Raw genomic sequence first — 16,952 nt, 5'->3', positions numbered from 1 at the left:
TTTTAGCTTTCATTTTATCGATTTTTAAATAAAAGAAATATGAAATTCTTGATGCTTGACAGCATAAAATCCCATAAAAGAACATTTCAAAAGGAATTAACAACACACACCAGTTCTGTCAAATAAAGTCATACAGAAAGCAATGCCTATGGGAAAGGTCCTCTTCTACTGGCTAATAAAGACATCTGTCAAAGCTTGTACTGTAATCAGGACTGGATGTGTATTCACACACAAAACAATAAACAAAAGCTCATAGGCACAAGGGATGAAAAAAGAAAATATTGTTTAAACAACTTTCTTAGTAATAAATTATTCAAAGGGGACAGCAGTGCTAACGAGCCCAAGAAGAAAGATGCTAGCATACTTGGTGCAAACCTGGGTCAGAGATGTACTTGTGTTGTTCTTTCTGAAAATCAGAGGAAGGAAGGGACAAATCTGAGAAATCCTAACTCACCCTGTCATATTTCTAAGCATCATTAATCTCCTTTGCCCTATCAACAATTTCTTTCCTGTTTTCTAGCTATAGTTGCAGCTGGTAGTTAAGTTATACTGTGCATATGCAAACTATAGATAACTATCCCTAAAAAGGCTGCTGTGTCTTTCCTTAATTAGCTATGTTTCAACACTTATTGATATAAGTTCATAATTACAATCATCTTATGTACATCTCTGAAAATAACAATGATTTGACAGGTAGCTGAAATGCTTCATGGCTCACTCTGAGACATGTGATGTATCATTAATACCACATTTCACCCCGCACCCGTGTAAATTGCTGAAGGAAGAATAATCACACTTGAGTATTAAACACTTGATGCAATTTGTTTTGCCTACATAATTTTCAAGAAGTTGTTCAAAGCTGTTCACAATATTTGCTAAGTTATTGTTGTTTAACCCTGGCCAGCAACCAAGCCCCACGCAGCCGCTTGCTCATTCCCCCTCATCCAGAGGGATGGGGAGGAGAATCAGAAAGGAATGTAAACTGAGTCCCTTCCTTCTTCTTCCCCCAGTTTATACACTCAGCAGGACATCATATGGTATGGAATATCCCTTTGCCTAGTTCTGATCACCTGTCATGGCTGTGTCCCCTCCCAATGTCCCATGCCCCTCCAGTCCTCTCAGTGGCAGGGCCCAAGAAACAAAAAAGTACTTGATTTAATATAAACATCACCCAACAACTAAAAACATCCATGTGCCATCAACATTGTTCTCACATCAAATCCAAACAACAGCACTGCACCAGCTACTCAGAAGAACATTAACTCTATCCCAGCTGAAACCAGGACGTTTATTCACATTAAAATCAGACTTTTCAGTATTATTATTTTCCTTCATCTTCACTATTCTGTGCTGCAAGTTGGTGGCTTTTCAAGAGGAAAACATGTTCACTATTTGTAGCAATTATGTATAATCACTTTTCTCAAACTAACTTCGCTGTCTTTGCTTATTGTCATGGCACTAAACTCCTGATTTTGGGCATCTATCTTCCTTGCCTTTGAGGATCACAAATATAACCAAAAGATAAATACAAATGAATTAACTTAGATGTGATCTCCAAGTCTGAATCTTTACCACAAAATTAAAGCCATTAAAAAACTTAAGCCCTAGATTGGCCATTAAAATTCCAGAATTCTAATTATTGGAAGTTTAACAATAACTGGAAAGTAATTTCTCCCCTGAACTTACCACTGATTTTTCAATCAAGTGTAATAGTTACAATACTTACCTAATGAGAACAGTGCAGTGTACATTTCTTTAAACTGAATAGAAATTCTTGTTAAATGGCCAGTCTTAAAGAAAAGAAATAGTACATAGTTTTATAGCACCTTATAGCTTCAAAATAGGTAACAATTATTAACTTAATACATGTCTAATAGTCCACGTTATGACCTTGTCTAAATTTTTAGGTTTGATTCTTCATATTTGGAAACTTAACTCCCTTATCTGTGCATCTGGAAGAATAAACTGGATTAAGATATGTTGAGCAATGTAGGATGAATTCAGTTGCCTCTGTCAGCATCTATACTTTTCCTCAGCTTTGCCTTTCTATATTTTCTCCTCCTGCTCTGTAAAACACATCAAGTATTAATTCAGGGGCTTTATATATTCAAAGTTGATTTTTTGATCAGATGGAAAGCCTTAAGGAAATATAGTATACTATTTGTACTGAACAGAAGGCAGAATTGCACAAACGATCACTGGCCGTTTCTCTTCCATTGTTTCTATGGGTGATCATATAGTTATGTGGATACCAGTATCTGGCAGATCCACATTCAGAAAAAATATTTGGCATTTTGGCAGAATTCAGAAGCATCATTCACAACAATCCTGCACTTGTCTCTGGCTATATCACCTGATCAGGTTGTTGTCCTTTCTCACAGTTTGTAACACTTCCCGTAATTGCTTTCCAGACCACTTTGTACTCTTGAAGTATCTGTGTTTGTACCACATGCATTCAGTAACATGCTTCTTTGATATATATCAAAATACAAGGATCTTTGACATGTACTGAGTAGATGATCTCTGTCCTACAAGGCACAATGTTCACTTGATATATGTTCCCCCTTGTAAGCAGCTTCCCTTCCCCACTCTTTGAGGGAAATAAAGCAGCCCAACACACACACTGTATGGAATTTTCTCATTAATATATCACAGAAATTTCAGATAGTCCTTTTTCAGAAGCACATGTATCTCAGGATGAGGAACTTTTCTAGCAGCGTAGAAACAAAAAACCTAGGAACTTTTCTAGCAACAAAAATATTCAGGTTTATCTGAATAGTAACATAAGCAGGTTGACTTACACACCTGTATAACATCGAGTTACCATTGCTCCTCTTTTCTGTTTCTTCATATTTTAACCTAGCTAAGAAAGGAAGAAGTGCATAAGAAACTTCATAATAAAGTTTAAAAGGTAGCTAGTCACTGTAGCCTTTTCCATTTCATTCTACTAAAAAAATGGTGTTTCTGATACAAGGGTGATCTTTAATCGAACAGCCTTGCCCAAGTGAGTTTGTTGCATGAAAGGCATTCATTAAAATTCAAAATGTGCTGTAATGTCATTGAGAATTGCTGTACAGATCTATCATATTCACCCTGCCTACTGGAACTGTATGTATTCTCATTAGTCAGTGAAAAATTCTTCTCCAAGACAGAAGAGAAGCCAGGCTGAATACTTTTGTGCCAGTCTGGAATGGGTAAGTGGTCAAAATGCTGCCAGTTGTTGACATGGGTTAATTTCTGAGTAACTTTAGAAACCTCTGCAAGAAATTTAAGACTCAGTGACAGGCTACAGCTGATCATACTCTAACAATAATCCGTCTCATTCTGTCCCTTGTGGTGTATTTCAGGGCCTGACGCAAATCAGACCGGGGGCGGGGGGGGGAGCGGGGAACGGGGCTTATTTGCTTTCTTTCATCTGTTGTTAAAGCTTTGATAAAAACTCCTGAGTATGAAGCCTATGCAATGAATATCTCAAGAAAATGTAAGAATTCAGTGAGCTAGTCATTTGTATTTTCCTTCTTTTGTCTATTTTCTTTGTAAAAGTATAAAAAAACTTCTAATTAAAAGATGTTTTTCTTGAGGGGAAGAAAAGTCAACAGACTGTTTCACACTAGTTTCCCTATAGTTGAAAGCAATATATTTTCCATGCAATGAACACAGTAAGAAAAGGAACTGGTATGAGATGTTTTTAAGCTATGAATTGACCCAGATAACACCCTCCAGAATGACAGACCTTTTTGATGTTCATTTGATATTGGGCAAAAGATTATTGCAGTAAATATATAAACACTAACTGTTATTCTACTGTAATTTTCTGTGTTGGGTATAGAAAGACAAGGTGATAAAGCGATAGATTCCATAAAACAGAACACCCTGCATGTAGAGTGATTTTTTTTTTTTTTTCTGTGAATACTCTTTCTGGTATTACCTATAACAAAGTCACTTTGACAGAGCTATAAGACTTCCTTTCATTTAATTTCCTTTGGCAGACCAAGGCAGTTTTTCAGCATGATGATTGATCTCTGACTTATCTGAATATTCTCATTTTAAGCTGTTATTGGAAAGACTTAAATAATTTACACTTCCTGCCAGGAACTTGGCAGCTTTTTCAATAGTTGCTGATTTATTGCACCTAACAGTGTGACAGTTCTCTAGTCTGTGTAAAGGCGACATGTAGTTACAAAGAGTAGCACATGTAGCGGTGGATTACAAACTTCACTCTATCATGAGAGTGTTCTTAAAGGCTTCTCTAAGCCTGCAACAAAGTAAAAGTCTATCAGAAATCAGCTTAAAACTCGGACCAACCTTTGGGTTGTCCCTAGCACAAACAATTAAGAATCAAAAAAATGGAAAGCAACAAAGAAGAAGAAACCTAACAGTAAAACTAACCTAAAACAAAAGTTACAAATATCCCTGAACAGTCAGCTGCAATATTTTTCTTCAAGTGTGATATGAATTAATATCTGAATTCATGCATTACATCCTGAAAAACATCAAATGTTTCTGCTTAGGTTATCCAAGACCTTTCCTGGCATAAGCATATCTTGGGCATGCAGCTGGTGTGCTTAGGTTTGCAGCCAGCAGTCTATAAAGCATCTAGCAGTATGCTGGAAGGAAGGAAGAAGGCATGAGCAAATTAGCAGCACTGGATGCAGCTGTCTTTCTCTCAGCTGGTAGAATGATGTCAATGAAACATTTGAGGTTAGGGCTTTGCTACTTTCCCTGAACTGCCTGCCTCGCTCCATAACTATCCTTGCAGTAGCTTCCTTTCACTGCTTAGTGTAATCATGCTAAACTTTTATGAGTCTACTGTATGTGCCAAAATTATGACATAGACACTTTATTGCTATTGGTTCTACTGAACAGTATCATTCAGAAGTAATGTCTTTCCTTCTCCATGGAATATGTTTCCATAGCTCAAGTTTACTGAGTTTCAAAGAACCAGCACTTGTTTGACTGAACACTCAGGGAAGTTTTGTAGATTTTTTTTTTTTTTTATTATTATGCTTGTTTAAAATACTTAAGTCCAAAGCCTATGCAAAATATAAGAGCAAAAGAAAACATTTAAAGGAAAAAATGTAAATATAGTAAATTGATTTGATTATTATGTATGATTAACGCATCTCTGCTTTTGTCTGAATCATAGCTTTTTAAGTTTAATGTTTACAGGTTTTCCAGTAAAACTTATTTCAATATAAGCAAAGAATAATATCATCTTTTCTTTGTATGTATATACACATCAGTAATTCAGTAACGTTGAAGAGTTAAACACTCATAAGTTACAACCTAACAAATTTATATTACCCGTGGCAGTTAAAATATAGTCTAATTATCCTTACATAGCAACATCACAAAAAGTGGTGTCAACATAAACAGCACCCTCTCAACATAGCCACTCACACAGATAAGCATCAGCTGCCACACAGCACCAGTCTCTTAAATTGTGGGATCAACATCCTCCTTCTTTACCTTTACCAGGCAACCAGTTATCAACCTTTCTGCTCCTTTTCATAACACCCAGTACTTCTAAGAAAAGGAAGGGGGAGGGGAGGGGAGGGGAGCGGAGCGGCGCGGCGCAACGCGGCGCAACGCGGCGGCTGAGGGGAAAGTACTGTAAAAGGCATCTCAATTTAACAGATACCCTAACTCATGGCTAATTAACAGATTGCCTAATTTTCTCCAGCTGAGTGTTATCTTTCATAATTCAGGCTAACCAGACTATAAAGCTCTCAGAAGCATTAGTTGCTTTTGAAGGTGGAGAATTTGTCCCAGTATAAGGTGTTAAATTCCCCATGGTATGTTACAAGAAAGAACAAAGCACTGACTTTCTGTAGAATCTCAGCCTGAAAGTTTAAACAAGGATTCAGAAAGCAGAGGCCAACTAGCAAAGTTGTGCAGAAGTCAAGTATTGCAGTGACTGAGACCTCACAAGCAAGTTATTTTGATTCCCTTTCTCAGACCGGTTCTGCATAGCAGAGGTTACTGTTAGAATACATCAATACAGGTCTAGATTCTTCACAAAAGTCAGAGGTTTCAACAGTCTGTGAAAGAAAGAAGAAAGTTTTGAGTTCTGCCAGATGAAATGTTTGTATTTGGCTTGGAAATGTTCACAAGCAGAGAGTTTCCTACTTTAGCATAGTGCCAAAACTGAAGAATTTACACAAATACTTTCTTCTGTCATTGCTATGAGATTCCTCTGCAGTATTCGAGCATCATTCTTACGTTCCATGGTGTTTGAAAAAGATCCTTATCCACATGTGAAATATGGCTGTACACTTGGTCTACAACAGTTCCAATATGACTGCACTAAGATTTATAATTGAAGGTGCTCCAGCTCTGCTGGTAAATAGGCTAATAGTAGGGACCAGTATTTCTTTTTAATAATAGCCTTTATTACTAATAACTGTTAAGAATTCAGGTTATTTTGAAACTGTTTCTATCACATCTTCTAAGCTAATCTCTTTCCTGATATTTCAAGAAATGCAATTTATATCCCAGGTTTTAAACCTACTTAAATGTGCTCTTCTCTCTAATTCAGTTCAGCAGCTGTCTAGTCTTCTTTTTCCCCCTGATCTGTCTTCATCCTCAGTTCCCTTTAAAGGTCACTTTTCTTTGTCCCTTGTGTTCTGTCTGTCACTTATATTTCTTCCTGGCCTTAATTGCAGGGCTCATTTCCCTAATCAGCTTCTTTTCTGTGCAGCTTTGAAACTTCTTTTATGTCATTCTTTACCGTTGGCTTCTCTACCTTGGCTTTGCCTATGACACAAATGCACACTAGTTCCAGCTCTGAAGTTTAAAGAGACCCAGCACAAAGGGTTGGATCCTCAGAATCCTCATCTTTTTATAATGCCATGCAGACACAAAAGAAATTATAAAGCTGGCTGAAAACAATCTGTACCTTGTGCAGGGAAATCTACAAGTACTGTATGACAGAGGTCTCAAAGACTGCCAGGGATACTGTGGAGACCACAAGTTGTCACAGACACAGATCTGTCTTTCAGGTGCCATGTCTTTTAGTAGAGACACATTGAAAACAGATTAAAATATGGGATAAAAAAGTAACTATGGAAAGACATAACATCCACCTCTACTACACAACTGACCTAGGTATGGCTGATTTGTCTTGCTAAAGAACTTATCTGGGGTTCACTGTTACAATTTTTAAAACCTGGATGCACTGTGATCAGTACTGTACTAACACAATAAAAAAGCAACACTAAAATGTATGGCATCCAGGAGTCTTGGGACAGCAACAGCCTGGTTATTTTCATGTTTTGGAGTTACTGTGATTTAAGGAGCAATTAGAAGGTGGTAATTTCTAAATGCCTACCATAAGTTTCTCCTAAACATGAGAGATAATGTGCTTTGATAGAGTCTCCAAGAGTACCTCAGAGATGCAGCTCTGCACATTTATTGACTCCAGAACTGTGCAGCTAAAGGCACTTTAAAAAGTCTCGCATCTTATTAAGAGGAATATTGCAACTGGATCACACAAACTTCACTCAGGATTCAGTCCTACGTGCTTTAGAAACAGCCAAAGGAGTCTGAAGTCCAAAGAAAAGCACTCACAAAAAGAAGAGTGGAATACAATATATAGAGAAAGTGATGATGGAATCACTGTTAATTACTTTTACTTTTATTTCATGCATCCAGTTATGCACCCACATATACACTACATCAGAAAATAAGCAATCTACTTCAGCACATTTCTGATGTATCCAGAAGGAAAGCAGTATTGTGGCTGTAATTTCCTGTGTCTCATAGCAAAGCAGCATATTACCCTCTTGCAGTACAGTGCAGGCTGAGAAGCAGCCCTTCCTGCTTGCACCCGGGAAGTCACACCTGGGAGTGGCTGGAAGAGTTTGTTTGGGAGGAGAGTACTTTCCCACATAACTTAGTGCAAACTTCTCCCTAATTTGCTGTACCTCTTTGGAATTCCTTTTGGAATTCTTATTTCCCAGTTACTGCCTCCATTTCTTACCAAACATGTGGAGTATGGATTATATCATGTTAGGTTAATTAACTTGGTTCCTGCCATACCAGGTAGCTTTTATCCCTCATCATCTGCAAACAGTCACAGTGCAGAGAAGTGAAACAGGCAATAACAAGGGCCAAATAAAATCATTCACCTGAAATACACGGAAAGTCTTTCAGCCTCTTGTTATATGACAGATACTCCTGTCCCTTCAACATCTTTTGGGACCTTCACTGGACTCCCTCCAGTAAGTCCACACATCTCTTGCACTGCAAAGCCCAAAACCAGACACAGTCCACAAATGTGGCCTCACCAGTGCTGAGGAGAGAGTAAGAGTCACCACTCTTAGACTCGTTGGTGACATTTTTCCTAACTCAGCCCAGGATGTTGCTGATCATTTTTTGCTACAAGTGCATATTGCTGGCTCATGGTCAACTTGTTGGTCAGTGGCAATCCCATGTCCTTTTCTGCCAAGCTACTTTTAATCTATTCTCCACCCAGCCTGTATTTGTGCTTGAGATTGCTCCAACTCATGTGCAGGATCTTGCACTTGACCTTGTTAAACTTCATAAGGGGAGAGCCATGGCTGTTGGTTATCCTGACTTTAGCAAGGCTTTCATCGCTGTTTCCCATAATATCCTCATATAGACTGAATAGTACAGGCCACCTAAGTGGACAGTGGAGAAGCATGACCAGCAGGTCAAGGGAAGTGATTTTCCCTCTCTACTCAGCTCTCATGAGACCCCACCTGGAGTACTGAGTTCATCTCTGGGGCCCCCAACATAAGAAGGACACGGACTTGTTGGAGTGAGTCCAGAGAAGGGCCACAAAGATGATCAGAGGGCTGGAGCACCTCTCCTATGAAGACAGGCTGAGAGAGTTGGGGTTTTTTAGCCTGGGGAAGAGATGGCTCTGGGGAGACATTATAGAAACCTTCCACTACCTAAAGGGGGCCTACAAGAAAGCTGGAGAGGAACTTTTTATAAGGGTCTGTAGTTACAGGACAAGGGGAATGGCTTTAAGTTGAAAGAGGGTAGGTTTAGATTAGATACTAGGAAGAAATTCTTCCTGGTGAGGGTGGTAAGACACTGGAACAGGTTGCCCAGAAAAGCTGTGGATGTCCCATCCCTGGAACTGTTCAAGGCCAGGTTGGATGGGACTTTGAGCAACGAGGTTTAGTGGAAGGTGTCCCCGCTTATGTCAAGGGGGTTGGAGACAGATGATCTTTAAGGTGCCTTCCAACCCAAACCATTCTATGATTCTATTTATATGGCTGACCAGCCTGTTCGTAAAGATGCATTTGTCCCACTTAGTCAATTTGATCCTATGTACTCCAAGTAATCCATGATCCTCAGATTTTGCCCCATTGTCACAGACACCAAACCCCTGTTGTTGATATCAGCTGTGCAAACAATTGTTACCATACTGGATCCATCTGCTGCTCCTTAAGCCTTTTCCTGTCACTTGCAGGATCGTGATCAAGAAGAAAACTATCTGGGCCCCTCATAGCCTTGACTACTGTCCCCAGAGCCATGTAATTACACAATACTTTCCAGTTCTCTCCTGGCAGTATTTTTGGCGCCCATGTGGAAGAACAGCAGGGCGTAAGTGTCTGAAGGCCAAACAAGCCTTTCAACAACATCCTAGACATAAGTCCCAACAAGCAGTGAATGTCCCTAGAAAACAGGTGAGGTTGTCAGATAGGGCCCTCTGTGCCCCCCAGCAAGGAGTCCTCCCCTACTAACATGCACTGCTTCTGCTGTTCCTCCATGGCTGAGGTTCAGCCAGCATGGATGCTTCATTTGACAGAGTTCCCAGACTTTTATCCACCAGGATGACACTGAAATTTTTCCATAGTTACAAGTCTCCAGGTGGAGCAGTAACCATCCTCCTGGTGCCAGATTTCACCATTTCAGCCTTCAGATGCTGTCTACTCCCCACTTGGTATAGTTAGAAGTTCAGGCTCTTGAAACTGTGGCATCTCAGAGAAGATTTGGTCAGTCTCTTTCTTGTCATCTCTGCTGCTCCCACAGCTCCTTTTTTGGCAACACTGATCCTCACGCAGGCTAAAGACCATCCCCTGGTCCTATTCTGCAGGTGATATTCAGGAAATCAATATCCAGCCTGCATGTGATTATTCCAGACCATCTAGTATTTTAAAGGCTCAGCATCAGCTATATTAAATCTTCCTGTCATTTGGTTCAAAAGTTTCTTCAACTGTTTAAGTAGATCTAGAAATCATTAGAGACATATTCTGATAGATCACATATTTTCATAAATAGTTTGTTACAGTATTCTGTTTGCCACTGGAAATGAACTCTACCTCTGGCAAAACTACCTATAAAATACTTCAAGTTCAGAATTCATTTAGAGGCCTGACTCACCACACATTTACTTCAATGAGTGCTAGAGTTGTAAACCCTCTGTCTCCCACTTCTTTTTTCTGAGAAGGTAGAAGAATAATGTCTCCATGTCATGCTTCTGTTTTCCAAGAAAAATCAAATACAATACACAGCAGGTACATGTTGTGGTTTAACCCCAGCTGGCAACTAAACACCACGCAGCCGCTCACTAACTCCCTGTGGTGGGGTGAGGGAATCAGAAGAGTAAAGTGAGAAAACTCATGAGTTGAGATAAAGACAGTTTAATAAGTAAAGCAAAAGCCACACATGCAAGCAAAGCAAAACACGCACACACCCATACAGTACACTATGTGACATTATGGCAGAAAAGATCCAGTTTTCAACTTCTGTTCTTTCAGTATAGGTGTTCAGAATTGAGAGAGTGATTCTGAAAATTTAAAGTTAATAATAATGCAGTGAGAACTAAGAGAATTGCTTATGTGCACAGTTATTGTAGGTTTATGGTGATTTGACTTATGTTTTTGAGCACCATAGCCAATTTATAGTTACAGGTGTCAATTAAGAGTTGTAGTAACAATTCAGTAAAAGAATTCATGTCCCTCACAGTCATTGTAACCTGAATAGAATCTTATATTGGTCCTTGTGACATGAAACCAGAGACACATATTAGAAATTTTTTTAAGGATAAAAACCCAGTATCAGCACTTTATGAAAATGGTCCTTTTGAAGTCCATTTGAACGAATGATTGAAATAAAACTCAAGAAACATTGAACAAAATGTTTCATTAAAGTCTGGACTTCATTCATTTACTGTTTCATCTTTATTCATCTTAATTTCTCCAGTACAAATAAAGTAGTCAAGTTTACCTGGCTTAATCTGATCTTTAAAGATAATTATTTGTTACTGTTGATAAATATGTTGCTCTTTTTGTGCACAGGGGCTCAGTATCTCTTGCATTTCACTAGAAAAAAAAAAAAAAAAAAGATAGGTTTTCTGTTTGATATATTCCAGAAATATCCTTTTACCTATATTTATTTTCCAACCATATGAAATATCCTCAATCCCTACAAAAAAAAAGAAATCCCATTTTAGTCAATATCTAATTATCTATTTCATACATCATCTATTGAAGAAATTTTCTTTCCATGCTGCTTTCACTTTTCCCACATTTCTTTTTATAATGGGAATGATAACATTATTTTCTAGTCATCTACATTTTATTTTTTTACTTTATTTCTCCACGTAGAACTGATTTTTGAAGTAGGGATACTTTTTTAGCACATGCTTAGGCTCTTCCCCTCATCCCAGTCTTCTCTATATCCATTCCTATTAATTAATTTCTGCTAAATAAGAGTATGTTTAGAAACTGTTTTTTTCCAATTATAGTGTGCCTAACACTGAAACAGGGAAGTGTCTAGATATATATTATATTTTAAGATTGTATATGTTCTAATTATCAACTTTGCCTAAATACGAAAAAACTTTTCCTAATAATAATTTAATTTGAGCTGGGTTCTTGCTTGCACAGGTGACTTGCTCCTAAATATATACACCAGTATAACATTTTCCAAGAATTTAAGTGATTTTTAAACTTACATCAAGATAAAATGAAGAAAATTCCACACAACTTAGCTTAATCAGTTATGCCCTGAAGCATAAGAATTAATAATTTTTATTTTACTGTAGTGAGAAGAATTGCAGATGCTGTTCTTATTAAAACAAGTAATTATTTCTTTTTATTTTTAATCTTGAAAATCTAATTTGCTCTAGTTTGTTCTCTTCAAGTAAATCCTCTGATTGATAATGCTGCAAAAGTAGAAAGGGTTTTCTTATAAACTTAGTATTGCTTTTCTTCCAGTACTTCAACCTGCTCTTGTAAAGATAGACAAATCATTCCTCAGACCTCCCAGAAATATTCAAGAGTGGAACAGACTGAGTCATCTATTAGAAGTGATAAGAAAAAGAATCAATGTAATTAAAGCAAGAAATTAGAGAGTTTTTGAATGGGCTGTTTTGCATGCATTTAATCATGAGAGGTCATCAGAAATTCCTCTCTTTCAGCTAAGTACTGTAAGTAGTTGACCCAGGACCTCACTATCTGTAGAAGTCTGATTGGAAATATTCTTAACTATGGGGAAAAATCATTTCAATAACTAAAGAAAATGTTATTACATTCTGTAATCCAATAATGCACATCAAAGTTATTAACACTACACTCTTAACACTGATTGAACTTCACCTAAATATCAATTCTTTTTTCAATTCAGATTAAAATGAATTTGGAAAATCATTTTTACAGAAATAGAAAAGAACATGACCTTGCTCTTACTGAGCTGGAAACTAGAAAGTATGTCAGTTTCTCTTCATTATTTTCAGCAAGGGAAATAGTTGTCTTTGGGAAACTGTAATTTAAAGAGGGCATGTTGCTTGATGAAAACAAGTCTCTCTCGTTTTTTAGGATACCTCCCACTACAACAGAAATAAAACAACCTTACATTTCCTATATAAAGGACAAAAAAGTTATTTTGAACATTTTAGATTAGAAAATCATCTTCCATTGCTTTCATGCTCATAGTGCAGAAGGTTAAATTCATCTACTGACTTCTATAGATGCATTTTAAGGCAACACCTGGCCCTCAGATAATTCCATACTAAAAATATATCCTATGAGGGCATGGCTTAGGTTCTTTAGGCTCTTAGTCATCTTTATCTTAGTCCTCCATCATCCACCAAATATTCATGCTCTCTAATACAGCAGGTGCATTTCCTGTATTGCCACAACTGCAGCTCCTTAACCATATCTGGTTTACTACAGTTTCCCATTTCAAGCCCAGTAATGTAGGAGTAGGACTACATAACCTCATAGAAATAGCAGCTAGAGAAACAAGATTAAGCTAAGGTTTCAGTAAAAAGAGTAGTTTTGCAGAGAACATCCTTGCAGCCTCATTCTGTATTGAAGTTTGATGCAAACTGAGTTCCCCAAAAAATCTAGGGCTGATAGAAATAATCCAGTCTAATTTTTGTCATTGGACTATAACAGAAATATATGGCTTCTCAAAAATCATGATGGAAGGAGACAGTTACCCATTTGACATCCTTAACTTCAATGACAGCAATCTGAAACATGTTAATTAGAAGCATTTATAGAAGAAAAAAAAAAAAGGTCTATTCTGGCATCGGCGATAATAAGCATGTAGGGTGAAAAACCCTCATGATGGCATGCTTCATGGAAATTCACTCTACTGACTGAAAATCTATTTCAAAAGATGTAGCACATACCCAGATTCCAAAATAGACTCTTAGCAATGTGCAACAGTCACATAGTGCTTTGAGCAAAGAAAATAATATAGTGACAAGGAAAAGATAGCCATCTGATTTTAAAGGTGAAAAATGTAAACCAGAACATGATGTGTAATGAATGGATAGAACAGTGAAAGAACCTGAAACCTGGTTGAGGAAGAGCCACAGAAATATGCCTGATGTCTGAAGTAGCTTTTCACAAGTTACCTACAAAATTTTTACAGAACAACCCGATCTCTAGGGAGAAAAAAAAAATTAAAATATAAAAAAGTAAAATTTGGGAAGTATCTAAAAAAATTTACATACATGAAGAAACCTACACCTGTAGACCACAACCCTTGTGCTGGCAAGAAGAAGAAAAACAAAAAGAAAAAGGAAACAACCGTGAAAGACCAGTGAAATAGAAATAAATATAGAAAAGCAGGGGAGTGGGGGGCAGGGAAGAAAGAAGTTCTGATTTTAACTGAAAAGCACATTTTCAGTCTCTGTCATAGGTAGGAAAAAAACCTGAAGGCAAACTGCAACATCAGAAAAAAAAAGCAGCGCAAGACACAGTGTGATTCAACATTTCTAGTGGCCAGTACTTCTAATACCACCTAAAACTAGACAAAGAGTCTTGTAAGGCTAAACAGAAAACCAAATGGGGTGGATGTGTATGCAGGATGTGAAATGCCGCTGCACTTTCCTTCTACTCTTTTTGGCTCCATAATTTGAATATTCATGCTAGCAAAACACTTGAATGCTCTTCTAGAAAGCAATATTTAGACACTCTAGATAACCATCTAGCTCCTAGAGAAGCTAAATGCTGCAATACTGAGCAACATTTTTATAAAACCCCAAATAATCTGTAAAAATAGCATGCCACACCTGGCTCAAACTCAGTCGCAACAAAGCAAATGTCCTGGAAATCCAAGGAGAACCAATGTTGTTTTAGAAAATAATCAGGAAGTTATACTAATTAACCTTCCTAAGTCTATAAAGCCAACAGTGATAGCAAATAGCAGAGAGGCCTCACAACATCAAGACCTCAGCCATATTTAGGAGAGAAAGCAATACAACCCCAGAGCAGAGTAAGAATGCTCAAAAGTTAATGGTAGTGGGAAAAAAAAAATAATTATGACTTTTGAAATTAAATTAGTAAAAAAATATGGACATTTGGTGAAAACACTATCTATGGAAAGGAAAATCACCGGTTTCCATCACTATCAGAGGGAAATACTGCATGTTTGTGGGACAACTATTAAGGCCCATATCCTAAATCTCACACTTCTGTCAAAAGGAAACTTGTGCAGAAATGTGGATATTTATTAAAAAAATAATTATAAACCTTAGCATGGAGAATGTATTTGATCTCCACACCATAAAGCATGTGGAAATAGCATGAAATGCCAGAGAGGAAAGGAACAGATTCATTTTCATCCCTTGGAGCATTACTGACACAGGAAAACAACAGGAATGAACAAGGACATAAAGCAACTCTACAGTTTCTGTTGTTCAACCATATTAATTGCCATGTCCCAGCTGAAGTTAGTGTGAATACCACAATGAAATCACAGATGACTGACAGACCGTATTTTAACTCCTGTATGACAGTCCTTTTCACCCTGGATTTTCATTACACAGAATGTTCTGCTGAAATAATGTAAGAGTACTTATGCATTTTAATTTAATAAATATTGAACAGTCACTTGTAAAATAAAATAACAATTTAAGTTCAGTTCAAATTCTCTAGAAAACTTCTTACAGATCTTCAACCATATAGTAGCCTCTTATTTGTATTAAGATAGATTGGACAAGCTTGAATCAAACCCAGTTTAGAATACAATCCCAAAATCTGTTTGTTGAGACAGAATGAAAAAGTCTAATGTGAACATACTATATTTAGGTCTTTCTGATGTAAAAGTTAACTGTTAAAGTATATTGTATATAAATACATACATTGTAAGAAATATATATCTGTATAAATATATGTATAATGTTTAACACACACGTGAAATCAGAAATTTCAAGCCTACAAAAAAAAAGTAATAATCTCAAGCCATAGATACATCCATAAAAGGAAACAAATGGTAATGAAACTAACATTTTCTGTTCCTCAAAAATCCTCCTGTGGTATTTTTGTTTTTAAATATGATGTCCCAGGCAGGTATACAAGACCAAATTTGTTCTTGCAATCTTCATTAAATCTAGGAGTCAAGAGACATTAATGTCCTGAAGAGGTGAACGGTAAATTTCCATCTGAAGAGTGAGAAAAAAAAATGCGTTTTCTGTATTAGATTGGCACAACTGAACATATCCCAGCTTTGAAAGGTACCACAATGAAGTTCTTTATCAGTCTAGATCATAGCAGCAACACAGTCTCAGCCTCAGCTCGGATTAAGCCTTTCTGTAGATGAAAAGATCATTCAGATCATACCTATACCTAATTCTTGGCCTGCACTTGGAGACAAGTATGACAGTAGAGTCAGTTAGTACCATTTATAGAGGGGATATGAAATGGTTGTAGTTCTGAGGCTCACTTCACCTCATTCATTCTCCGAGCCTTCAGGAAAGAAGGACTTTCTTCTTTCATCCTTGGCTCTCATTCTGGGTCCAGCTGGGTCAGAACCCTAAGGTAGACTATCTGTGAGGATGTTGAATACTTAAACATCTACAAAATCACTAATGAGTCAAGAAAATTCAGGCAAACCTTCCCTTAGTCTTTATGTACAAAAAATAATTAGAAATATTCCAATGAGTATAGATTTCTTGCTTCCAAAGCAAGATAGGCAAAATAAAAGACAGCCAATAATAACCATTCAGTCACCATAGTTAGTAGATCTGAAGTTAATTGCCAGTCTGTTATAGCTGGATTTTTATTTTTTTTATTTTTTTTTTTTTTTGTCCTGAGGAAGAGCCTTTTCACTTCCCTCAAACAAATTATTTTCTTTTACTTTAAATTTGGGGAGCCGAAGTAATAAGATAACTTATGTAATATTTTGTGGCTGGAAGCAATAAGGTAAACTCTGAATTATATAACCTAGGGATAGTATTTAAGCAGGAGACGGGAGAAGAATGTTAAAAAAGCTCAGTTGCTGGGATTACAAAGCATTCTTGAGATAAATGTCCTTGAAAGAAAGATCCATGTGACTTGAGATACACAGTGAGCTCAGTCTACAGAGTGGGACATCCACACAGATACAATTCTGTGTCTTTTCACTTTTCAATCCTGTAGTCTTTTCAATAGCTGCCTATTTACAGAATAACTGTAAATAACAGAGTAACTTTACAAAAATGGGGGGTTAAGAAGATATTTAAAATCATGCAAGTGTTA

Source organism: Falco biarmicus, chromosome Z (genome assembly GCF_023638135.1).
Source record: "Falco biarmicus isolate bFalBia1 chromosome Z, bFalBia1.pri, whole genome shotgun sequence".
In the NCBI taxonomy this organism is placed as follows: Eukaryota; Metazoa; Chordata; class Aves; order Falconiformes; family Falconidae; genus Falco; species Falco biarmicus.
Note: the sequence above shows the minus strand (reverse complement) of the source record.